The sequence below is a fragment of the Mustela putorius genome, unplaced genomic scaffold (genome assembly GCF_011764305.1).
Source record: "Mustela putorius furo isolate JIRA1106 unplaced genomic scaffold, ASM1176430v1.1 tig00004007_pilon_pilon_pilon, whole genome shotgun sequence".
Lineage (NCBI taxonomy): Eukaryota > Metazoa > Chordata > Mammalia > Carnivora > Mustelidae > Mustela > Mustela putorius.
In genome coordinates, this window is record NW_025422145.1 from 8,213,154 (window position 1) to 8,226,874 (window position 13,721).

Below are 13,721 nucleotides of genomic sequence, written 5' to 3' on the forward strand. Positions count from 1 at the left end.
GCCACCAGAAAATTTTAAATTGTGTGTGCAGGGGCACCTGGGTGGCTCAGTGGGTTAAGCATCGGACTTCGTTCGGCTCAGGTCATGATGCTGGGCGTCCTGGGATCGAACCCCATGTCAGGCTCCACATTCAGCAGGGAGCTTGCTTGTCCCTCTGCCTCAGCTCATTTTTTTCTCTCTCCCTCTCCAATAAATAAATAAAATCTTTAAAACTATATAAATAAAGACACTGTACATGCAGGTTGCATCCGTGGCTGGGGCTGTAATTTCGTTGGACAGTGTGACTGCTTCTCTCTGAAGCTGTAGCACAATCCCCAGGTTGGGAGTCCGCAGGGACGGAAAACGGAAGGGAGAATGAAGAACTAAGAAAAGTCTTCAAATGTCCCCTTCCTAGTCCCTACTCCACCCTTCGATCAAAGAATCTCAGATGCGCACGACACCTTAAAGTTTACCAAGCTCACAAGTCAGCCAACCGGCAGCCCAGATCCCTATAAAGGCAGGGCACTTAGTGGACATGCCCCTTGGGTTAATAAAGTAACTCTCTGTGTGACCAAGAGTGACACTGGGAGCCAAACATCCCAGGTCGAGCAAAAAACAGGTTTATTTGAAAGGAAAAGTGCACCATCCAACCTGGGTACTGCACTGGCTTCCTGTGAAATGCCAATAGAGTATTACCCCCACCTTAAAAGACCACCAGAGACGTGAGTCAAAGCCACTCAGCAAGGGTCGTTTATTGCAGGTTCGAACCTGGACCTCTGCGCCGCTCGTTGCCGATAACGCCGAGAGGTCCAGAGCTGGGTTGGTGCAGGGTTTTTATAAAAAGATACAAACAAGTTTCGGGTAGGGCTGTGCTAATTGGTTGACAATTTGAACAGGTATACCTGGCGCCAGTGGATTGGGTCAGGGGGACCCGTGTACACAAGCAGGGGTCTGCGCGAAAGCTGACAAAGCATGACAAAGCAATCTTACAGAAGCAGATCTGGCGGGTTAGCCCGCGCACACGCGCGAAAAAGCAAGCGTTCGTACAGAAGCGAAACTAGCTGGTTAGAAACGCACTTGGGGGGGGGGCATTTTTTTGGTCTCTCACCTGTAGCCACAGCAACAAATGACCAGCAACTGGGCAGCTTAAAACAAAAGAGGAAACTTATTCTCTCACAGTTCTGGAGGTGAGACATCCAAACCCAGGTGTCGGCAGGCCTGGTTCCCTCCGAGGCTTCTCTCCTCGCGCCTGGTGGCCGCCGCGATCTTTGGCCCTTCCCTGGCCTAGTGTCCATGCCCCTCCCAGTCCTGTCTCTTTCACTGTCATCACACAGTGGTCTCTTCAGTGTCCCCTCCTCTATCTCTGTGTGTTCTCCCTTCTCAAATTCACCATTCATTGAATTTGGGGGCAAGACCAACCAAATAATCCAGAATGATCTTATCGCAAGATACTTAATGACCCCTGCAAAGATCCTTTCTCCAAGCAAGGTCCCATTCACTTGTTCTGGGGAGGGATAGGCCTTTTGGGGGGGCTGCCCGTCAAGGCATCGCGGGTACCCAACACAGTCATCCCAGGTAGGAACCGCTTTCAGTCCAGAGCAGGAATAGTGACCAGGGGGTGTGAAGCATTTGCTGCGGGCCTGGCACGGTGCAAAGTCATGTCCACTTCTTAGCTCATGTATCCCATTCAGTTTGCTCGGGCTCAGCACGTGAAAGCGTGGCTGACACTTCCCCGGGGCCGTGCACAACAGTGACACGTGAATTAGTAAGTGGCACCATCTGGACGCGGATGGGAGCACGCGCCCTCCTGCCTCCGCCATCCGTTCTCCTGTGACAGTCCATAATCTGATCGCTCTAAAGGATGGGAGGGGACAGCCCTGCTTCAGCAGAGGCGTCCCTTTTATCTTCTCCAAGGCTCTCCTTCAGGTGGGGGCAAAGTTTCAGAAATGAACTGTGGTTTGTTTCTTTAAATTCCTGTAATGATGTAAAGTGTGGTGTTTGCTCATGGGGGGGGGGGGGGGGTGTCAGGGAGGGGGTTGGAAATAAACCTTTTCCAAAGCTGAAGATTTTCAACAACACTTGCACCAAGTAGAAGCAATAGTAGCAAAATAATAACAACAGTGACAAGAAAAGCAGGTGGCCCCACCACCATGCCAAATCCTTCTGGGGCTGGCCTTCTGCAGCCTGGGGCTAAGGGAGACACAGCCGGAGCCCTGGGGGAGCTCACAGCCCCGAGGGGAAGGCGGGGGAGCGGAACGGGGACCAGGAGCGTGCAGGAGCAGCCTGACAGCGATCTGAGGCCTCACGACCAGGGAGAACAAGCTTGCAGGTGAGAAACTCAGATCCCGCCCCCGACTAAGAATATTCCTTGGGAATGGCTCTAGTACACAGAAGCGCAAATGCACGTGGGGACCCTCCGAGTTGTCAGATGCGGTCTGAGCTCCTCGCACGCGTCACCTTGATTAAAACCCTGCAGCCACCCCAGTCGCCCAAAGCGATCACCCACAGCCTCTTCCAGCCCGCTCACAGCCTCCTGTGGTCAGACCGTTTGGGGCAGGCTGCCAAAGCTCCCCCGCCCCCGACGTGTGGTCACCACAAAGGAAAATATTGAAAGTCCCGGTCCTTGAGATTTTCCTTCCCGATGCACATTTCTGGTGCTGCAGAAAATATTTTGACATCTGCTCATAGCCGGCTCTAACAAGTACCTTTTCTCTTCCTCATGCTATATGAAATGTGAAAATTAAACAGAAGGAGCAGCCCTCACAGGGAGGACTGGAAGGACAGGACAGTCACTGCGCAACTCAGGGACCAGACCGCCGCCACTCTGCTGGGTGACCTCGGATGAGCAACAGTGCCGCTGCCTCAGTTTCTCCATCTGGTATAAGGCAATAATCAGACCGTCGTAGGAATGAAAGAACTGGACGTAACAAAGCAGGATTCAATGAACGTCTGTGCAGAGCCAGCTCTGCCGCTAGAGGAAAAGCAGACACAGAAAATGGGCAAAGGCATGGGCATGTCTATGTTCCAATAAAACTCCATTTATAAAAGCAAACCATGGGCCAGGATTTGGCTTATGGGACTGCAGTGTGCTGACAGCAGGCCTGGCTTCAAATCCCATTTGTGCCTCTTAGAAGCTGTGTGAATTGATGCAAGTTACTTAACCTCTCTGATCTTCAGCCTTCTCATCTGTAAACTGGTGTGAATAACAGAACCTACCTCTTGGGGCTAAAGGAAAGACCTGTGAGATACTGCTTGCAATCCCACAGGGACCGGCACATGGGAAAGATGCAGCAGACATCAGCCCCTCCTATTGCTAATTCAAACTGCTGCCTCTCCTGAAGTCTTTTGGGCAGGGTCAGCCCTGACTCCCGCAGCCCACCTTCCAGCACTCATGGGACTGCAGGGGAAGCCTGCTTGTTTCTTCACCACCCTCTACCCATGAGCAACTTGAACCTACAACGGCACTGCCTGGCATACAGTAGGTGCTCAATAAACACCATTAGAATAAATGCCTACATGGACCCTGTTCCTAAGTCCGAAGTTGAACCAAACCCAAACATGAATTTCACCTCCCAAACAAACCTTGAAAAAGCCAGGCGGAGGTGAATAAATAAATACTCTTTGAATGGTCTGCCTTGGCCTCATAAAAAACCAGAGTCAGATGTGGAAAGAGTGGGCAAGGGAGACACAAAGGTATGCTTAGAGCCACTCAGCAGGTTCAAGGCAAAGGAAGGAGTGGAATCCAGAGTTTGTTCCCAGGCTCCTGGCTTAGTCACCGTATCCCTCTCCTTTCTCCTTCATTCTGCCACCCCTCGGACAAATGTCCCCCCAACCCAGGTGGGGTTTCACTGATGCTGGTGGGCTAGACAGGCGAGCCCAGATTTAATGTCTTCTGCTTGATCATCCCAGCCAACGCTGAATTTCTCCAGTTTAGCCCACCACCCTGCCCAGCCATGGCTTGAAAGTACATTCACTCACAAAGTGAAACCACGGAACCAGGGCTGGGGTGCTAATGGAATTGGAACACAGGAGCAGGGCGGGGAAGTAGGAGGCTCTGACTTAGTACAGATGCCCCTTCTCAACTTATCCTCAGGATCCAGAACCTCCTGTCTCCCACTCTAATAATAAAGACAAATAGCAACTAAATCATCGAGGCTATATGTATCATGTGACAGCTCTGGGCAGATAAGATCTGGTTTAAGCTTCACAACAAGGAGGTAACAGAGCCCCACTCCAAACTGTAGCAAGACACATAGCTTTGGCACTTAGGTAAGAGAGGAGATTTCCCAGCCTCCCTTGCAACCAGGTATGACCATGTGACCATCTCTGACCAATGGGAACTAAACAGAGCTGCTGAGTTTCCATGTCCTCTCCTTCAAAGGAGATGCTAGTCCCCATTCCACTGGTGTACTGCTGGGGAGCCCACTTGGCCATGCTGATATTAGCAGAGTAACAAAGCAGAAGGGATCTGGGTCTCTGAATGACTTCATGGAGGTGCCACCTTGAAACACTCACCTTGACTCTTGTGTGAGAGACCAAATAGACTTCTATATACTTAAAACCGCTGTTTAGGGGCCTCTTTGTTACAGCCTTGTACCCTAACTAATATAGCCTTAGTACCCTAATAAGTGTGTCTGTCTGGCAGATGAGGGATTGAGTCTCAAAGTGATTAAGTTACTTGACCAAGTGCATGCAGATAAGATACAGCCAGTCGGGGACAGAACAAGGCTGTGTTTGACCCCAAGGTCTGTGTCCTTCTCCTAAGTCCCAAAGCCTCTCAACTGCAAGGCTCATGCTGCATGCACTTCAATGTATGAAGTCCTTCCACGTACAAGCACACTGTTTCAGAGCTTTGCTCTAGCCTGGTGAAGGAGGTTACTCCTTTCGTTTTCAGATGGGGAAACTGAGTTCCCCCAGGATTAAGACATGTCCAAGCTTACACAGGTGGTGAGAGGCAATTCTGGGACCTGAACAGAGTCATCTAGCTTTAAAGGCAGCTCTCTGTCTAATGCTCTACAGCTGTCCAGCCATTTCAGTATCGACAGGAACCCCTAGAGAAAGGTCCTAGTACCTGCTCCTGAGGTCAAGCTGCTTCCACAAAATCACAGATGGCCAGCCATCTCTGCTGGGCTCCCCAGGAACAGACCCCGAGACAAGGTGTTCAAGGCAAGGCTCTCCAGAGAACAGAACCAATACGATACAGTATTAATGATAACGGACTGTCCCACACAATTCCGGAGACTGAGAAGTCCCCCTGTGTGCCATCTCTAAGCTAGAGACCCAGGAGAGTCAGCAGCCTACTCTGATGCTCTGAGGGTCCGAGAGCTGAGGGTGGAGATTCCACCCCAGGTCCAGGAGCACCGAGGCCAGGAGAGCTCTGCTGCAGCTCCGCGGTAAGGCAGCTCATTTCTCCACCATTCTGGTTCTGTGCAGGCCCTCGATGGACGGCGTGATGCCCAATCAACATGGAGGAAGGCCACTTGCTTTTCTCAGTCACACCCAGAAATCCTGGTTTTTTTCCAGCCATCTGGTGGCCCAATCAAGCAGACACATAAAATGAACCTTTGCGCAGGTTTTCTAGTGAACGTAGTTCATCTGGAAGGGGATGGCAGGTGTACAGGGAGGGAAGTGAGGCCGGGAGAGAGACAGACAGACAACCAAGCATGCATTATCCAGAAAGATCCCCTGAATACAAAATGGCGCTCAGTACCACTGGGTGACTCTCGGCAGACAGTGCTGAACGCCCCTCCGGCTCCCATCGAAGGGGTGAGGAATCTGCAGCCCTTGGTGGGGGGGCTGCTTCCAGTGGTGGCCACTCCCTGCACTTCCGGCCTTCCCATGCACAGCCAGATCGTGCCACTGGCCCCAAGGGCCCTCAGAGTACAAACACAGGAAGACAGGCATGTAGAGACGGACGCCAAAAGGAGGTAGAACACCAACACCTTCTGCCCTCTAGTGCTTGGAGGACACTGAGCGGGCAACTGGTCTACCTCTTTATAGCACAGAAGAGGAAAAGGAGCCTCATTCTGGATTGATCACTGATTGAGGCAGCTTTGATTTCAGAACCAAATCTTGCTTGATTTTAAGATTCTATTGCCTGTAAGATAGACAGTGAGGATTATAAACAGCTTTTCCAGCCTTAAAAAAAAAAAAATCTACATTAAATACACACAAAAGACATTTTAATTTCAGAGCTCTTAAAAGGTTTAAAAGCAAGCATCTCAAACTCTAGACAATAGGGCTTCAGTTATTGTCCTGCTGTCCAGATAAGCACATTTGCACCCTTCCCGACCCTCTGTCCCACTCTGGGCTCAGAAATTAGAGGTATTTTGTTTGAAAGTCTGTTCTGCCACTTAAGTTCTGTGATTTTCTATTTCCTTGCCACGTCTTTGTCATGGTAACACAATGCACATTTGCATTTCAAAAACCACCGCTACCTACTCCACACCTTAAAACCAGAATCACAATCCCACCCAACATTTATAAACAGGCAGCTTCACCCCCTTTGTTTCCAGGTACCTCTTTTCAGAGGCAAAAAACAGATACAGACAGTGCCTTGTTCACTCTGTCCCTCTCTCTCAAATGCACTTTTATTAATCAGATGCAGTAGGGGCTGGCTAATTTTGTTACAAGGAGGAGAGTTAACATTTATTAATTGACTGTGGCTCCTAGACAATATATAATGGCTTTAGGTGTGTCATTTCTAGCAAGTTCCACAGCCCTTCCACCCACAAAAGAAACTAGATCTCAGCTCCCTTAATATCACCTGCCCAAGGTCGGGGGAGCTGGCAAGTGGCAAACCGAAGACGATGTTGGTAAAACTGCCTCCCGCCACAACTAGCATCTTGTCAGGGCTTTTTGCAACAGACAAAAACAGAAAACAGACAGAGGAGAGAGCAGGAGGAGGAGGAAAAGGCAAAGAGACTGGAAAAAAAAGATCTACCCTCGGGGTACCTGGGTGGCTCAGTGGGTTAAAGCTTCTGCCTTCAGCTCAGGTCATGATCCCAGGGTCCTGGGATGGAGCCCCACATCGGGCTCTCTGCTCGGCGGGGAGCCTGCTTTCTCCTCTCTCTCTGCCTGCCTCTCTGCCTACTTATGATCTCTGTCTATCAAATAAATAAGTAAAATCTTTAAAAAAAAAAAATCTACCCTCCACCTGTTGTCAGACCGGTTGAGGTCACTAAGGAAGGAAGGTATGTGCCCTCTGCTTCCTAGTTTCCAGAGGGAGAGATGGCATCATCCCAGCCAAAAAGGGAGAAACTTCCCCTTCCCTGTTCTCTACCCGTTTTTCCCACTTAAATATTCCCCAGCCTACATCGGCCAGCCAAAGTCCCTGGTTTCCGAGATTTGTTATCTGTTCTCTGGTTCATTTAACTGAGCCTGTTGTTTTTTATTAGCATTGTCCTCTGTCTTTCACTCTGGGAAAGTTTTAGAGAATAGTAAATCTGGTCTCTTTAGAATCCCACATGAATTTCTCAGACTCCGTTTTCCCACGTGGGGATAATAAAACTGGTCGCTATACATTGAGCTACTGAGCACAGCTCTCAGGCAAGCGTGGCCGGTGTAGGGCCAACTGAGCAGGCTCCTGGCTGCCCACCCCCACGCCCCGCCCTGCCATCCCTGTGCTCCCACCATTAAAGATTCATTCTTTTGGCTATTCAAAGTCATCTGTGAAAAATCTAATGATCCCAGGAGAAGTGATAGATACCTAAGATCTGGGGGTTCTTAATTCACATTTTTATGGTTCGAGAATGGGGGTGAGATGTGGACGCCATGGGCCTTCTGCCTACAGCAATGCAGACAGATGTGAAATCCTGCAGGACGTGTGGACCCCAGGGGGGGAGCCCCAGGAAAGAGGAGGGAGGGAGGAGGGACCCAGGGCTTAAGGGTTAAGGAGGGCAAAAAGATACGAGAGACAAAGTTAGTTTGTTGAACAATAATCCCGAGGTGAGGAGGAGGAAGAAAGAAGTTACCAGAATCTGGAGACAAGGACAGGTGTGAGCCGAGTGCTATCTGGACAGGAAGCTGTGACCTTTGGTCAAGAGATGCAGTGGAGCCTGATTGACTTTTCAATGAAGAAACAGAATTTCTTGAACTCACTGCCCCGTGCTCCTCCTGCTAATGATTCCGTTTTACAGAAGCAAGATGGGCCTCAGAGAGACGAAGGCACCTGTCCAAGGCTGCTGGAACATGGAAGAGCCAACACTGGAACCCAGTCTTCCTCTCCCAAAGCCCACAACCTCGATCCTTGACTGTCTCCCAGGACAATCCAAAGCAGGCTTGGATGAATGTGTCCCCAGGAACCTGGATAACTGGTTTGCTGTGACTCGGCTAAGACCAGGGTGCAAAATTTAGCTACCAAACTGCCGTGTTACCAAAGGGACGGCAGGATCCTGCGAGTGAAATCTACCAACGGGTGATATGCACTGGGCTCCAACCGGTGTCATTATCATCAGTCGTTAAGCAGAGACAGTCCCTGGCAAGTCTGTCCCAAGAGCACTGTAAAAGCTACTGAGCCTTCACCAATCCTGTCAGTCTCCCAGAACTGTAGGGAGGGAATGAAGCCCACCCAGGAGACTCTCACCCTTCGAGAGTGGTCGAGGCAAGGAATGAAGAACCGACTTCCTCCGTCCTCACCCTCCTCTCCCGGGGGGCCTCCAAGAGCCCTGCCTTCAGTCTCCTGACTGGGCCCAAGGCAGTGCCGGCCCCAGCTGGGGGAGCAGGGCTGCCTCCACGCTCTCCACAGTCAGCTGCAACAAGTCATCAACTTGGACCCACTTGGGCTGCCTTTCCCCCGGGTGGGGCTGCTGTGTGAAATGCCAACTGAGTATTACTCCCACCTTAAAAGACCACCAGAGACGTGAGTCAAAGCCAAGCAGCAAGGGTCGTTTATTGCAGGTTCGAACCTGGACCTCTGTGCCGCTCGTTGCCCGTTGCCGATAACGCCGAGAGGTCCAGAGCTGGGTTGGTGCAGGGTTTTTATAGACAGATACAAACAAGTTTCGGGTGGGGCTGAGCTGATTGGTTGACAGTTTGAACAGGCATACTTGGCGACAGCAGATTGGTTCAGGGGGCCCGCGCGCGCGAAACAAGCAAAGCAGTCTTACAGTCTTACAGAAGCAGAACTGGCTGGTTAGGCCGTGCAAGAGAAAAAGCAAGGGTTCGTACAGAAGCGAAACTAGCTGGTTAACAGGATAAAAATGCACTTCTAGCCAGGGGGGTTCTTTTGGTCTTTCACTGTGCACGCCCAGCCGATGGCCTCTGAATGCAAACCAAGCCCAGCACCGCAGGCAACGCTGCCATCGTGACACTAGAGCATCGCCCAGTGAGGGGAGTGCAGCCCAGGAGAGGGCAGAGGTCAAGGAGCAGCCCTCACCAGGAGGGCATCCGCCAGGAGGCTCTGCTGGAGCCGAGATCTTAAGGACGAGGTGGAGTGGACCGGGTGGAAGTGGGCCATGGCCTGCAGGGGGCCAGCAGCTACCCACGCACCAAGAGCCTCCATCCACGGTCACTGACGTGACACCGGGCACCAGGCCCAGGCGTTAACCCACCCGTCTCATTTAACCTTTCTGGCAACTAGGATGTAGGCAATGCTGCTGCACCACGTTGCAGGTGACCGAACTCAGGCTCAGGGACGCCAGTCACTTGCCCAGAGTCCCACAGCTACGAGCGGCAGCCCCAGGACCCCACAGAGCCAAGCTCCCGCATGTGTGTCCTTCTCTGCTAGCAAATAGCAGGTGCCCAACGCGAGATGGGTTTTCTCACTACCTAGGAACAGGCTGGGAAGGAAAGCAGAGAAGTGGGAAGAAGGATCGTCGTGGAATGGGAGCTCAAGAGGGTTCTCTTTCTCAAACTGTAGTGTCGCTCTGAGAGCCTGTCTCTGGAAGCATGGATGGAATCAGTGGCGGATCAGTGAAGGACAGCAAGCCTCCTCCCTCACCCCCGACACCGTGTCTTCAGCAGCGGAGGCAGCCTGGTGCCTGCTGTCTTCTTGGGGAACAGCAGAGCCGGTGCCAAGAATGAGGGGGGCAGAGCATGCAGTCTCTCCCAGGAGCCCCAAAGTCACTCCAGTCCCAAGGGCTGAGGACATGGCAGTTAAGGCATCAAGGACCTTTGTTTTTTGGGGTTTGTTTTTTTTGGTGGTGGTGGTTTTTTTTTTCAAGATTTTATTTATTTGACAGAGATCACAAGTAGGCAGAAAGGCAGGCAGAGAGAGAGGCGGAAGCAGGCTCCTTGCTGAGCAGAAAGCCCGATGTAGGGCTCAATCCCAGGACCCTGGGATCACGACCTGAGCTGAAGATAAAGGCTTTACCCCCACAGAGCCACCAGGCACCCCAGGTGCCCTTTGCTTCTATTAGAAATTCCGAGCGGTCTGCCCATGAGCCAGGGCACCCTCTGATCAGAACAGCGGCAGCTCCCCAAGTCCAGTGGGTCTCTCTGTACCTTCCAGACGGAGGCCAGCGGGGAAGGGGCCCTCCCAGTCCCCAGGGGGCCGGTGGGGGAGATGGCAGTGGCAGAAGGATAGCCCGTTCTCTTCCTGCGAATCACGCCATCTCATTCAGGAGGCCAAGAGCACTGGGGAGAATCTGAGATTCCACCCGAATGTCCACATGGGCATGGGGACAACAAGAGGGTACATCCCGGGGCCTCATGCCTCACGCTCCGTAAATATTGTTATTACCACTCCTATGAGTACCAACCACTGCTGCGGTCATATTACTGTCATTACTATGGAGATCACTGCACAACACAGAGACCAGACAAGATGACCCTTCTGAAGCACTTAGCACATAACAGAAGCTCAGTCAATAATATCTATGTTTATAATTACGATTACTCCACATAGACATTAACAAGACAACCGACATATTGGCAAAGGTGTCCAAGGAATCAAAATACATAGAGTTACAGAGCCAAAGTTTTCACTGACTAGAGGGCCAACCTAGCTTGTGCTAGCAAAGTAAAACAAAACTCAAATCAGACAAGGCAGTCTCTGCCAATGAGATTTGCTAACCAAAGCAGAGGCACCTATAGCCAACATATCCCTCAAATTAGCCCCACTATTTACCAAGGAGCCTCACTCTCTGCAGGGAACAGGATCCCAACACTCATTCGCTCACACGTTTATTCATTCAGGAAGGACTTCCTTGAAGTGGCTTGAGATGTGACCCAGCACCTTCATTTACAAGCGATGGCCCCTGGTGAAGTCTTGGATTCATGGTCCTCTCATGGGTAAGTTGAAGCAGATCCTTCCTCCCTTGTGGATTAGTCTATTTGCTTGTTTTCTGTCCTCATGATGCCCTGGCCTCTGGGATCTTATGGGCCTGGCCAGGGAGAGCTAATTCCTCATAGCAATTGACATGCCCTAGAGAACGCCTTTCATATGCAAACCCCCGCCGCCTCCTACACCCGGGCCCTGCCTGTCTCCACCTCAAGGCCTGGAACCACAGGCCCTCTGGCCATGCTGTATTGGCTGGTCTCCCACAGCAGCTTTAACATATTACCTCAGTGTGGTAGTTTTGGGCACCTGTGGGGCTCAGCCATTAAACATCTGCCTTTGGCTTGGTTCTTGGGGTACAAGAGCCCCTGAATCAGGCTCTCTGCTTGGTGGGGAACCTGCTTCCGCCTCTCTCTCTGCCTGCCTCTCTGCTTACTTGTGATCTCTCTCTGTCAAATAAATAAATAAAATCTTAAAAAAAAAAAAAGATTTTATTTATTTGACATAGATCACTAGGAGGCAGAGAGGCAGACAGAGAGAGAGGTGGAAGCAGGCTCCTCCATCCCAGGACCCTGGGATCACAACTTGAGCTGAAGGCAGAGGCTTTAACCCACTGAGCCACCCAGGAGCCCCATAAATAAAATCTTTAAAAAAAATTTTGTGGTAGCTTAAAACAACAGAAACTCGGTCTCCCACAGTGCTGGAGGCTGGAAGTCCAAAATCAAGGCACCTACGAACGCTAATAAAGGACACTCCAGCTAACAGTCACACATTTGGCTCACGCGGGCCCTGTGCTCAGACCCTCGCGTGCATTCGAATGTGTCTGATGCTGTCGTGTGCGGGTGCTGAGCCGGCCTGTTCCAAGTCCCACCTGTCATTTACAGACTGTTGGACTGTCACCTCTCTGGGTCTCAGTTTCCCCACTTATAAATGGAGATAAGAAGGATCCAGGGCGGCGTTGCCAGTTTTATATTCTAGAGCTGGCCCCAACAATATATCCCCCCCACCCTTGCATGCTCTCCTGCGGTGCAACTCTCCACCAAGACCCAGGGTCCACCTCTCTGCCCTCCTCAATTTGCTTGGGGCCTATGATGCTCCGCCCCATAGAACACAGCAGAAGTAACCCTGGGCGGGAGACAAAGCCTTTCACTGGCCTGGCCGTGTGCAAATCCGCTGCCAGGTAGAAATGCAGCTACGTAAAGACCTCTTGGGGGGGGTGCAGACCCTGTATGTTACCTTAAATAAAACAAGGGCTATCCGGATGTGATAAAGTTATGGACGTCTGGCTAGGGAGAGTATCCTGACCACCCAGGTGGGTCCAGTCTATCGGATGAGCCCTTAAAGCAGAGAACTTTCTCTAGCTCAAAGCACAGACATGCAGCAGAAAGAGAAGTCAGGGAAGTTCGGAGCGTGAAAGGGCCCACCGCTGCTGGAGGGGCCACGTGGAGAGGAGTGGGGGCAGCTTCTGGGGACCCAGGCCAGCCCCCAGCTGGAAGCAGGGACCCCACCTATGTTACTGTATTCAGCCAACGACCTGTAAGGACTTGAAGTGGCTTCACTCTCAGAGGCTCCAAAAGGAACAGCCCATCCACACCTTGATTTTTGGGCTTGTGAGGCTCTAAACCACGGCCTCTCTGAGCCAGCCGTACCCAAACTCCTGGCCTCTAGAACTGCGACTTGATGAATGCGTATTATGGAAGCTGCTACGCTGGTGGTAATTTGTCACAGGAAGACGCCACCATGCTGTGACAGAGTCACAGGGAGGTGTCCGGGAGGCTGAGAGCCCATGCAGAGAGCGGCCAAGAGCACCACGGCGCCTGGGAGCAGACTCAGCTGGCCCCACAGGGGCATCTGACCCCACCCCTGCACGGCAGACCCCAAGCCAGGAGCACCAGCTGAGCCCAGCCAGCCCACAGAAGTGAGGCAGACAAGGATCACGCCACAATGTTCGGCAGAAATAGAAACCCAGACTGTCTTGTTAGCAGGATAAATGAGAGTTAATGCCCTAAAGCATCTGGAATAATAAGTATTCCACAAATGTCAGCAAATGCATTTTTACTGTGATCATCTCTGCCCCCCCCCCACCCCGCCCCATGAAGAAGGAGGGAGCAGGGACTCAGGGCAGTGCGGCGACATGCGACATGCGGAGCTAGAAGGCGGTCCAGCTGGGATGTTGACTCCAGCTCTGCCTGGCCACATCCTGCTCTCCCCATGGCACCGGGCTGCTTCCTGACCTTCCACACCTGCTGGAGAGGAAGGGAGATGTGCAGTTCCTGCAACAGCTGACCCTGTGCTGCCAGGCCAGTTAATGGCTATGCCCCAGGCCAGAAGAGGCTGTGGGAAGCTCAGCCCCCACCAAGACTCTGACATCAGCAGACTCTCATTGCCCCTCTCCAGGGGCTGCGGGAAGGGTCAGGCTGGGCTCTGACGGAGCAGCTCATGGGTATGGTGCCCACTGCTCAGCCCTGCCTCCGCTCGCCCCTCGCTCTGCACCCCAAGAACCAAGCACAGGAAGCTGCTGCTG